General features: G+C 46.1%; 1 protein-coding gene across 1 annotated transcript in view; it reads right to left on the minus strand.

Moving 5' to 3' along the window:
• Positions 1-13,020, minus strand: part of WWOX (WW domain containing oxidoreductase) — a 903,955-nt gene that overhangs the window by 20,408 nt on the left and 870,527 nt on the right. The window lies entirely within an intron of this gene.

The following is a 13,020-nucleotide window of genomic DNA, read 5'->3' on the forward strand; positions in this document are numbered from 1 at the left end:
CTCCCTTAAACTCCCTGTTTTTCCAACTAATTTTGTTTAAACTGCTTACTGCACCCTAAGTACTTAGCCATTGAGAACGGGCTCATAAATACACATCCCCTCGCCTAGGCAAGTTTTTTCAATTAGATGATTTATTTAGTGGAATTTCTGGCAGCACCTCCCTCTGCTCCAAGCCCCATTACATTTTGGGTGATCCCACACTCACCGAGGGGGAAGGGGAGAGGCATTTACTCTTCCCCGTGGCCTATTTGGTGGTTTTGTAGATGGACAACTTGTCTCCCCAGTCCAAGTAGGGCTTAATAGGCACTGTCTCCAAACTATGTCACAAACGACCCTGGGAGACTGAGCAAAAAAAGAGATTCCACATGAAGCGCCACAAGACCTGCGTTTAGGTAGGAGCAAACAATGAGCTTCTATAGAGCAGCCGCGGCAGCCAGGCAGGCTTCTCTACAGGCAGCTACCGTCGCTTTCAAAATAAACACGCAGGAAGCAAAAGGCAAGGTGTCAGAGAGATGTATCAGTATCAGGTGACCCGAGGTCCACCTGCAGTCTCGATGGTCTTTCCCTCTCGGCCACAGAAGTCACCCTCCGTCTACCTTCCTTGATGTATTATAAACACATCGCAGTTCATATGCCATTTTGTTTAAACATGTAGACAAATGAGAGATTTAGCCCAAATTAGTCAAAAAATGTAAGAAACACCAACTACTTAATCTATTTCAAGGGTCCTGAAACTTTTTTTTATGAAAAGGAAAGTAGGAAATATTTTAGGCTTGGCTGGCTGTAATGTTACAATGACTCAGACCTGCTGATGTGTGGCAAGAGCAGCCACAGACAATGTGCCGATAAAGCTTTATTCACAAAACCAGGCAGCTGGCAGGCTTCGACCTGCAGGCCGTAGTTTGCTGTCCCCATTCTACCTAAAACCAACTACTTAACCATCAAGGCAACACCTGCTAGTTCTTGTAAATGACTTCCCTCTCTTGATGAACTGGACTTGGACTTGTTTGACTGAACTTCACACCGGTTTAATCCAGAAAATGTGTCGCTAAGACCCTCCCCATAGGCCCAAATATCCAGAGACACATCAATAAATCCTGTGGTCTTTGGAATTCATATCCAGACCTCAGGCTGAGAACCTCATGGTTTCACATTGATTCTTGCACATTTCTCCTGTAAAGAGACCATTTGTTATGAAAACCTTTCCATGGGAAGATAAAATAATGGAGCGATCAGATGCCCCCCAGTGAGTACACCTTTACCCTCCCGCCCCGCCCTTCTCTAGCCCTGCTGTCTGAGGCCCCACGGAGGAAAGCACCACAGGTCACTTTCGAAGAGTTAAATATCCCAGAACCATCACTTGGGTCTTCCCAATTCAAAATGCCAAATAGTAGCACGCCTCTGCCTGCCCCTGCCCAGGGCAACAGATAACACGCTTTTCTGGCTCACATTTCAGTGTGGCCCCGCCAGTCCCGTCCGAGGGACGAGTCCCCGCCCCCCCCCATCATGGCCTTTCTTTCTCCTGGTTCTACCGTCTCGTGTAAAAGGAATTTGGAGCCTCTTAGATTGGGAAAAGAATTACTATGAACACTTATTCTTGAAAAAATATGCTTTCCTAATAGCTGCCTTTTCAATATGCTCAGTTTTTCAGAACGTTAATGCTATTTTGGAAGATGACAAATGACATTGGCAACAAACAGCCAGGTGCTCCTGGTCTCACCACCACCTCTTTCCCTGTGTTTATATTGGGAACATCATCTCTCTCTCTGAATATATATATATATATATATAAATAGCCATGATTCACCACCCCCCTTCACAATCTNATATATATATATATAAAGAATTTATATATATATATAAAGAATATGTATACTCTTTCTTTTTTCACCTGCAAGTCTCTGTCAACTCTGCCCTGTAGAACCCAAAAGCTTTCCATTATGTGTCACAACAGAGAGTAGAATGCAATAAAGACTGTAATTATTGAGCATTTATGAGAAATAACACTCTCCCTCTGGTGTGTGTGAACTCGTTTGTCCATCTTGTCTGTCCATACACAAGTGTGAATGCTACTGCCCCTGGCTTACCTTGGCGCCACCAACACTTGAGGAAGCAAAGGAACAGCAGGAGTGAAAGGTGAGCAGCCCAGCCCAGCCCAGCCCAGGAAAAGCAAACCCCGACCCCCACCGGTGTCTCTCAGAGCGATGTGGATTTGGGGGAGAATCCAGAAACCCAAGCAGCAAGACGCTTTCAGAGTTTAAACACCAGGCCTTTGTGCTTGAGGCGTGGGACTCACCCCGACATGTGCCACCCAGAGCTCCACAGGCCCTGCCTTGCAATTGAGACTCAGAAGGACTGAATCGCTACAGGAACAGTGAATGGAAGGTTTGTTTTCCTATGTGTGGAAATGAGGCAAAACAGAAGGAAGAGGATTCTCTGCGGCACTTAAATGAGTCATTTGTAATTTCCCAACAACGTGTTTGTAGCTCAGTACCCATCCGAATATTCTGCAAAAAGGGACTTTGGAAGTCTGCGAAGACCTATGGCATCTAGAACTTACAGTTACCAAAGACAGAACAAGCGCTTGCAATGGCAATCAACACGCTTCTTCCATGGTGATGCGACAGGAGGCTGTGTCTCCAACGTGAGACCAGCCCAGACGCCTGCCTCCTGCGACAGTTCCTGTTGGGCACCGAGCGTAAAAGTGGGTGTTCCTATTTTTATCATGGGAGACCCCACTGTCCCCTCTTGTCCCTTCCCCCACGTCTCTGCTTCATTGAGCTCAAGACTTGGGTTTTTGGGTGAGGTGCATTCCAGGAAGGGAAAGAGGACAAAAGTGACTCCATACTGGCACTGTGGACAAGGCAAAGCCACACAGGAAGTGGGAGAAGGAATTTGGGCTTGAAGAACACAGCTTGCCGCCCCCCATGACCCCACCCTGTGCTTGAAGAGATAGTGGGCAATTAGAGATAAGAAAGAACAGGCGCAATTATGCTTTGCTGTGTCCACACACAGGCAGGACTCACAGCTCAGAAGAATCTATTCATGATTCTTTCTTTTTCAGTTTAAAAAAAAACAAGAGAAAGGAGTAGTCCTGAGCATTTTGCCATTGGAGGTAGATGATGAATGCTTGTTCAGTCCATATGTGGGGGGCAGGAAAATGTTATTCGTGGTGCTAATAAGTACAATAGACAAGCTCATTGAGCTTTCATGAAAACTCTTTGTGGTAGGCACTCATGGTAACCCATTTTATAGAGGAGGAAGCTGAGGCACAGGGCATTGAAATAACTTGTCTCATAGCATCCACTGCTTAGTGGTGGAGCTGGGGCTAGAACCCAGGAAGTTCGGCTCAGTGCCTGTGGTTTTCTGGCCACCAGCCTCAAAGGGCTGTTTCAACTGCTGTGTGGAGCAGTTTGGCTGCTGTCTTCGGCTGCACGATCTGTATTTTCTCAAGCAGGTCTGGTTTCTGAGATTCTGCCACATTGTAATACTAGGGACACTAGGCACATTGCATGTCAACTTTGGGGCTCGGGAATAAACATTTGCCACAGCGAGTGTGTGGTAGACAATTGGTGCACAGAGAAACTGGCCTGGGAACTGGGAGGAAAGTGGGAAAGGTAAGAAAGTGGATCAAGTGTCCGGGAGTCCCAGTTTCCTTATTTGTTACACGGTGAGTGAGGATTAGAGAAAAGCTCCCAGGGCAGGAAGTACAGTAGATGCTCCATGAATGGCAGTTATACTGTTAACATGTCACATTCTTACTGTAATGACTTGTTGTCAGCTGACTGTGGCCCCCAAATTATACGTCCTAACCTCCAACGCCTACTTGGGATGTAGTGGCCCTATTTGGGAATGGTCATTGTAGGTGTGAGTAGTCAAGACGAGGTCACACCAGAGTCAGTTGGGCCCTTAACCCAGAAGGACTGGTCCCCTTACAAGAAGAGGGGAAGAAAGGACACAGAGGGAGAAGGCCACGTGACAGCGGAGGCAGAAATTAGAGAGTTGTCGCTGCAACCCAGGGACAGAGGACAGTACCAGTAAAACACCGGAAGCTGGACGAGGTGAAGAAGGATTCTTCTCCAGAGCTATCAGAGAGGTCAGGGCCTCATGGACCCCTTGACTTTGCACTTTTTGTCTCTAGCACTGTGAGATAATAAATTTAGGTTCTTTTAAGCCAGCCACTTTGTACATTTTGTTTCAGCAGCCTCAGGAAATAATAGTTTACTTTTATCATCCATTCCAGGTCTCTTTTATCAACCCCAAAGAAGGCAGCAGAGCCCTCCACGTGTGGGGTACTAGGAGAAGGCTCCCAGCCAGGGTCCCCATGTGGAATACACCTGCCGTCAATCTGTGACTGCACCAGCCTCGTAAAAAGAAACCAGGAAACCTTTGAATATACCTGACCGGGGCCTACCGACACAGTAATAACACATGCCCAGACATACACACACGGGGCACTCCTTTAGAATGCACGTCTCATGTTGTTCCTATTGTCGGGCCTCAGGTGTCTGAGCACCACGCTCGCCTTCTTCACGTTACTTCTCAGAAAGCAGATGTGCCCCTCCTCAGGCCAGGCAGCATCTGACGCTGTCCACCCGAGGATGTAGACACATGCTCATCTATCCTCATCCTCCTCCCTCTCCTGATTTCTTTCACCTGTCACTCTCTCTGCTCCCCTGACCACAGAGAAGGAAATCTATGACATGTTCCAGAACGGGCTCTGCAAAGTGTCCGCTGGCAGGAGTCGGGCTAAAGGCCTTCCCTGTGTCTTGGCAGCCCCGACCACGGAAGACAAACGCGTGGATCTTTGACTCCAGATCTGGGCAGGGAGCTCTCAATCCATCCTGAGGACACCTGGATGACAAGTGGGACGTGGCCGATGGGGAATCACGTGTCCTTTAACAAGGAATGCAGATGAAGGGGATTTTTCTGTCTTCCAGTTAGAAAATATGGTCAAATACACTTTACACTATTAACATTTCCCTTCAAACTGTGAATGAGTAGGCGTAGGAAAGCCAACTGCCCTCCACCAAAGCACAGTGCAGGACTGGAATTACGTTCACTGTTGAGAAGGCCTCCACTCTGGGACTGGAGGGGGCGGTGCCCTCTCTGTTTCAGCGCCCCCACCACAGGGTGGCGATATTTGGGACTTGAGATCTAAGAAAATAACCAACTTTCTCCTAGATTCAGAGAGGTGGAAGTTCCCGCCTTTAAGCTATGCTCAGTCCAATAATTCAATATAATTTAATAACGGTTTCTCTTACTCTAGGTCTTTAGGATCACAAAAGGACCAGAAGGTGGGAGTTAATCACATTAGTGTTCTATTTCCTGACTTTTATAAATGGCATCAAAGTTTCATCATCAATGCTAGGGACAGAGCTAACCTCATAACTCCTTAAAGTTTGCAGTTAAAGGAAAGCCGTTCAGACAATCAGTTATCCAAAACTGTGGCAATCTTTTTCATCCTTTCTTGATTGATAATGCTTCATCGCCTTTCTCTGGAGTCAACAGTAGCATGGCCAGGAACATGGAAAAATCAGAATTAAATTAGCTGTCCCAGTTATCAACCCAAACTGCCATTCACGCCTCCTCCTCCGACTCCTATCTCTGCCTTTCTGGACTGTCCTTTTCTGGGAAAGACAGAACGTCCTCAGGGGCGGGTATGGATCGCTAAGGAGCTGGGAGGTTTAATCAAGGCTGGGTGCTATTGAGCCCTGGGGGAGGCAGGCGCGACCTAGCACTGCTGGGCTGGGGATTAGAGAGCTTGAATGGGGGGGGGGGTGGGTGCAGAGCACCACAAAGGGAGTGGTCAGGGAAAGATACTGAAATCCAAGCGGACAAAAGCTTGGCTTTTGTCTTTTGGCCAACCTAGGGCCAAGACAACAGGGAACATATGGACCATAGAAACTGGTGGCTGGATAATTCTCATACACAATACTGTTTATTCCAGATGTTCCGCCCTGTAGACGTGCTCGGCTCCTACATGCATCACCACTGCCTAGCACAGCGGTGGGCGTTTAAAAGCATTTGTTGAATAAATGAATAGTAGACTCTTTGTCCAAGGAAAAGTTGACTCTTCTGTCTGGGCTGTCCAAACTGTGCTTGAATCAATGAATTTAAATTATTCAATTGAAAGGTCAATCCTAAAGGTTTTGAGGGAGGCCTTAATATACCAGTCTATTCAGAAGAAGATATTAAGTGACTGTGCTGGCAATTATTGCCACTTTTCCTCATTTCTTGAGTCCCCTTGACAATGTCCATGTCTGCCTCCTCCGGTGAAAGCTCCGACAAAAGAAGTGTCACAAAGACACTGTCTGAGAGATGAAGAGAGTGGAGAAAATGACAAAAATAAGTCCCATCAAAGCACGTTCTGTTCTGGAACTGTCTGAAGGGCAGGTCTCAAATTTCTGGATGAAGAGACCAGACTAATGAGGGGAGGACTGAGCGATGGAGTCATGTGATGTGGAGGGCAGAACACGAATTTGGGCATCCCAGAGACCCTGGGTCTAGTCCTGGCTCTGCCTGTGTATTAGCCATGTCGTCCTGGGAAACCGCCAAGTCTCGGCTCTGCCTCTCACCAGTTGGAAATCCAGGGCAAGCTGTGCCTCCAATTTCTCATCTGGGCAGTGGGTACGGTAATAGCACCTACCTCTTCAGGTTGTTATGAGCACTAAATAAATGAATCAATTAAATAGCACATAGTTGCTTTATGCATGGTTGTGATAATAATTATTATCACCACTCACTATGCCATCAGGCGTAGGAGGCACCACTAACTTGCTCATAGGGTTGGTGATAGCACAGTAAATACATACACCAATTATAAGATGTGTGTCACCCTCAGAAACACAAGTGAAATAAAATATACATCCTCTGATAGAGGAAGCAAAGCCCTGGATCCATCTGTGTTTGGGCTTCTATCTCTGCTCCATGGCAGTTTTCAACATCCTGTGTGCTAACTAACATGTGTTAGCACAAGGTCTGACAAAATCCATCTTTTCTCTGTTTTTTCTTTCTTTATTTTTCTTCTAGGAGGACAAAGACTAGAAGTTTGAAAGCATTTCCTAATCCTTACTAGGTGACCTTGATCTTGAGTCCCCACAGAGTTTTCATGAAGAGAAAAAGAGTCAAGTCAGACTCAAAGGGCAGGGCCGGCCATGGCCACAAGGCTCACCTGTCCCCTGGGGTCCAGCTCCTGCTCTGGACATGAGCGAGGAGCTCCAGCCTTGGCCCTGCTGGCTGCTCAGCCAACCGTGGGGCCCTCACTGTGGCCACCAGAGCAGAGCACCCTGACGTGGGGATGGGCCACACCACCCCCTCCTGAAATACAGGCCTCTGGTTAGCAGCGCTGCTGTGCTGGCCTGCCTGCTGTGGGAACCCTACCTCCTCATCTCCACCCTGAGAGTTCCCAGCCTGCTTCCCCTCGCTGGCGAAGGAGCTGTCTGTGAAGTGCCCCTTTGCTAAGCTGCAGCTGTGGAACACTACACACACACACACACACACACACACACACAGCTCGTGTCAGGCACCATCTATTTTTTAGGAATAGTGACTCATTTACTCCTCACAACAAAACTATGCAGTAGGAACTATAATTATGCCACATTATGAGTAAAATAAAGGTATAAAGAGGTTAATGACTTGCCCAAGGCCACCAGCTTACAAGAAGAGGTGTTGGAATTTGAACCCAGCTCCTCTGGCTCCTGAGTCCCAGCCTTTAGCCACTATATTATCCTATTAAAAGGAAACATGAGTAATCCCCCTGCCCCATTACCACAGGCTCCACTCATTACCCTCCCTTTCTTCCAGTCCCTCCCGATCCCATTTGAGAATCACTGCGTTATCCCAGAGGCCTTACAGCAAAAACTCCCACACAGAGATGACACACACTGAAATAAAATGTATAAAAGATTAGGAGCAATCCAAATTTGAATATATGGTTGAGTTCAAGGGGTGGAGTGTGAACAGAGAAGTTAGAAGACATGAGAAGGCGAGTGTGGCAGTGACCATGACACGTGTGCAGGTGATGTGTGGTGAGCAGGCCCAGGGGTTCCAAACACCCTTTCATGATTGGGACTGTCACCGACACCAAAGACGGTCCAGCCCCTAATGCCAGTGGTGCCCTGTTAAGAAACACTGGACGTGTTCTAAACATAGAAATGAGACAGAGAAGGGACCCAGGAGATCCTGCCTTATCTCCCAGAAGGAACTCGCTAATGTCTCCAGCCAGCGGGGCATCATGGGCAGAGATCACCTTTGGGTGGGATGGGGGTCGTTCCTTCCAGGTGCCTGCCCTTTCGCTCAGGACAACTTCTCGCAGCAGAATCCACAGCTGCCCTGGATTGTAAGAGGGTTCTCTGATATGAGCTGTGGTCAGGTTAGACAAAGCTTTCAAAAGAATGATGTTTGTAAAGTTATATTAATAACAATGCTCTGGACCGGTGGGAAATGGAATTATTCTGAGGGTTTATGCTGTGGTTTGTAAAGTGCTGCCGGTACATGTGGATGGGGCGTGCGGCAGAAACCCTAAACGGGGCTGTTTGCAGCCTGCACTGTAATGACCTCTGACCCAGTAATCCCACTGCTAGGAGGCAGGTAAGTAAGTCAAGAGCAGGGCAAAGATTCCTGCAGGAAGATGCTCATCTCAGCATTATAACAGCAAGGGTCTGCCCCCGAAGGCTCCGTGATAGGGGGACTGGTAAGAAACTATCGGATGAAGTATTTTACAACCCATTTTTAGAAAATCCCTTAAAAACAGTTTTCATGAATGTAGGAAAATGTTTTTGCATAATACTAAGGAAAAACACAGGACACCAAACTACATTACCTGATCTTTAACCCAGAAATCCCACTTTTGGAGTCTATCCTGCAGTATTGAAAGCAGCGGTGTATTAGATCATACGCACACGAACATTGGCTGCTGCAGGATTTGCAATGGCTAACAGCAACAGTAACGACACTGAACGGAACCGGCATGTCCACCGCAGCAGAACGCTTGGCTGAGTTTGGGCTACTCCACAGCAGCGCTACATGCAATCATTTATAAAAGTTGTTTTATGTATGTGTGTTCCAAAGGGGTTGTTAACTGAACACAGCTAGTTTCTAAATAATGGGCAAAGTACGATCCTATTCACACACACACACGCATACACACACACACACACTCCACCCCTACAAACACACATATGCTCTGCCTGTTTGCATGGGCACAAAAAGGCCCACAATAACCGCTTAGCCAGAGGGTCAGGGTAGAGTATAGATTATTAGCTTTTTCTTCTCATATCTCCACGTTGCTTGACTTGATTCAGTGAGTGTGTACCAACCTTGTAAAGCAAAAAATCCAATTTGTTAAACAAATTAAATGCACAATATGACCTCAACTGTATTAAAATGCGTGTGCCTGAGATGGGGAGGGAGACTAGAGAGAAGCAAATGTTCTCCTATGTACCAGTGGTTGTTACTTAGTGCTGGGATTGGGCATTAGTGCTGTTTTATTAAGGACTTATTTTGCATTTTTCAACATTTCTGTCTTGGTTATCTGTATGACTTTTCTAATTAAAATAAATAAATGGATGATGGGTGAGTAAATAGACGGAAAGATAGAAGACCAGATGAGAGGACAGAAAAGAAGCAGACTTAGCAGTGCATAGCCTCCATTTTTCCTTGCATTTCTTCTCCAAGAAGGCCAGGAGCTAGCGTCAGCTCACCAGAGGCGTACTGCTACCCCTCTTCTGAGGGCCACGTGGAGACTCGCACAGATTCGCAGCTGAACCTGATTACAGAGGCAGCAACATCTGCACCGCATAGTTTATGTCAATTCCGTAACGGGTGAAACCCTCTGGAATTAATATCTGATGAAGAAATAAACCTGTTAACAGGGCAGATTTATAGTATCCAAATCACTATTGATCCATTCAGGACACAACTAATAAAAACCTTCCTTGTGTGACCTTCCACCTTGGGCATGCTTAAGCAAATTATCTCTAATAAACAAGTATTATGAGGACCCAAGGAAAAAAAGCCAATCTATAAATTACTGATCCCATTCCTTCTCTCTCTCTCTCTCTCTCTCTCTCCCTCCCTCAGTGGAGTTGGAAGCTAGGCACCAGCATCTGTATTTATGTACAGATGTGATCAGGCCTTAAGATCCCCAAAGTCTTCTAATGTAGCAAAAAATTTTTCCTTGTCCAACTGGGCACAATAACACAAGGGTATCTTATCTCTCAATAAGCAACTCAGTGAAAACCACCAGACAATAACCATTTTCTAAGGACAAATGGGACAAAGATAAACTTTTCTAGCCTGGAAGCCAAGAAAACTTGTGTATTGGATCTGCACTTCTTTCCCTGTGTGACCTTGGGCAAGTCAGTCTGCCTCCACGTTCCAACTCCCACACAATCCAAATATTGAACACAATTCAATAAAATAGGACACAGAGGCCCATTTGGTTAAATGCCATAACATTTGCTGACATGTTTGGAAGTAGCTTACATGCATCCCCATCACAGACCTTGAGAAGGCAATGTACCCAAAATTGGGATCTCCCAGTCTCTCCTCACCTGAACATTAACTGGATTCACTCAGCACAGACATACCCAACCCCCACATGCTACAGAAGATCAGGTAACAGACTTAAAATGGCTTAAATGCAGTGGGAGGGTGGTTCTGTCCCCCCAGTCACCCAATGGAGCACAGAAAGAGGGTCTTTCATCTTAGGTGGTAAGATCACCCACAGCAGCATCTGCAATATAGCTGGACTGAAGGGGAAAAAACAAGCAAACAAGCAAACATGGAAGATCACACATTTGGAGGCTTTTTATTGGTCCAGACTAGAGCTGCTGAGCATCATTTTGCATGAATTGCATAAACTAGGATTCAGTGAGTTGGCTGCGGGGGGGGGCGGTGCGTGGTTGGGAAAGACAGCCAAGGTGTGTGCCTAGGAATGAGTGGTGATTTGCTGACACTATTTGTCACACTCAGCATCACTGAACACATAAATATGGGGGGAGGTTATAATGGGTTCATATATCCATTCACTGCCCTAGTCCAAGCCATAATCATTCCTTGCCTGGACTTGGGACAATTATTTTACAATCTGTGAGCTTAATTTTCTGCTTTTGAAATACCAGACTCTGAAGCTGCTCCTCACAGTTTTTCTGTGATGTGAAATGAGATTATAACTTCCTGGTGCTCCCTACACACTTGCTGAGCAGTCACACAGGCTGGCGCCAGCATCCTTGACCACCGGACTCACAGAATATCGGCAAGGCAGTGGCAGACTTCGGGCAGGGTTCTTCTCACCACAGCGCTGCCTTCTCAGGAATACGATAAATGCTTATTTTCCAAGAAGGTCCTACACAATGAATGGAAAACATAATATTCGTGTTTCTAAACAGTTCTGTGCGGTACAATGAAGTTATTTTTTAAGTGAAGCTCTTATAGATACATTAAGCAAAAAATTTATGTTTTTATTATTTAAGAGACAGGAAGTAAAGAAAGAAAAACAGAGTTGGAAACTTAGTTGGTAGACCCAATATCTCAGCAATAATATTCGACCATCCAAGCAGAGCATTAGAGACATAAGCCACACATATCTTTGGAAAGCTAGAGTAACTGCAAAGTAGACTAGGAATTCTTGGAAGAAGCCACCTGAAAGATGGGACAGATGGAGTTTTTAACATCTAAAACAGGAGTTGGCAAACTTCAGCCCATGAGCCAAACCCAGCCCACTGCCTGTTTTTATAAATAAAGTTTTATTGGAAACCAGCCACACCCTTTCATTTACATATCATGTAGCAGTTGTGTCCCTGCCTGCTCTCTACATTGCCAGAGCTGAGTATCTGTGACAGAAATTCTTTGGCCTGCAAAACCTATACTATTCGCAGTCTGTCCTCTTACAGGAAGTTTGCCAATCCCTGCTCTAAAATAAAAACGAAGGCTGAGGTTGCTCAGTGTGACTCAAAGGTAAGTGCCAAGGATGGAACCACAACCAAAGCCGACTTTGATAAATCTTGGTCCAAACGAAATGGGTCTGTCTTCAGCTGGTTCTCTCCCCCCTCTCACACTCCATTGCCCACTTTCAAATAAAAGAGCTGGCAATCTGATTAGCAGCAACAGAATTGTCAGAAGCTGGAAGGAGCAGGATTTAAAGGAGCCATAATGACACTATAAAAGCTCTGTTGGGTTGCTTTTACGAGCCCGAGGCGGTTTAGAGGAGCCTGACCCTAGGAGGTTAGCGGAAGTGTGTAAAAGGCCTGCCTTTGGGATAAATGCATATCAAAACCCTTCCACGAAGAGACAGCGGAAAAAGGGGGAAATAAATGACAAGTACGGTACTTTAACAGGGAAAATTTCCTCTGAAAGGAAGCAAGCAATGAGGCCAAGCGAGGAATAAATGGTGTAGAAATGACAGTCCCTCTTCAGCGGGGCCACAGCTGCACTGGAGGCGGATAAGATCCAGCGCGTGGCAGTTGCCAGGTCTCTCTTTCACACTTCAATGTGAACTTTACAGCAAAAGGGGGACAGCAGGCAGCGAAGGGGAAACAGTGGCTCAGAAGGACTTGCGCACGGAGTGTGAAGCCATTTCAATTTTATATTCGAAAGGGCTTTGTAGGTGATCCCATGAATGCAATTATGCCTGCCTAATAAAAGCAACATATGCTAAGACAATTAAAAGATTTTATTATACATCTATTCATTGTATTTCGTTCGAGGCAGGAGGAGTGGAAACTGATGAGAGGGCAAGGATGCCTTTAGCAGGAAGGGGCGCCCGAGTCGGCCTGGAGTCTGGGCATGATGGTGTGTTTGTAACATGAAGGAGAATTATTAGATCACTGTTTACCACCTTGCGAAACAGCACTCTGGTTTCATGACTCTGTGTTATGAGAAGATATAGCTGAACACATCACTCTGCCTTCTTCAGCCCCTTGGTGTTTTCATATTCAGTCATACATAACATGAAGACTCCCCAAACAATGTCAGGAAAAAAAAAGCATATCACTTGATTCAAAGTTTAAAGCA

The sequence above is a fragment of the Sturnira hondurensis genome, unplaced genomic scaffold (assembly GCF_014824575.4).
Source record: "Sturnira hondurensis isolate 20B ecotype Veracruz unplaced genomic scaffold, ASM1482457v3 Scaffold0023817, whole genome shotgun sequence".
NCBI lineage: Eukaryota > Metazoa > Chordata > Mammalia > Chiroptera > Phyllostomidae > Sturnira > Sturnira hondurensis.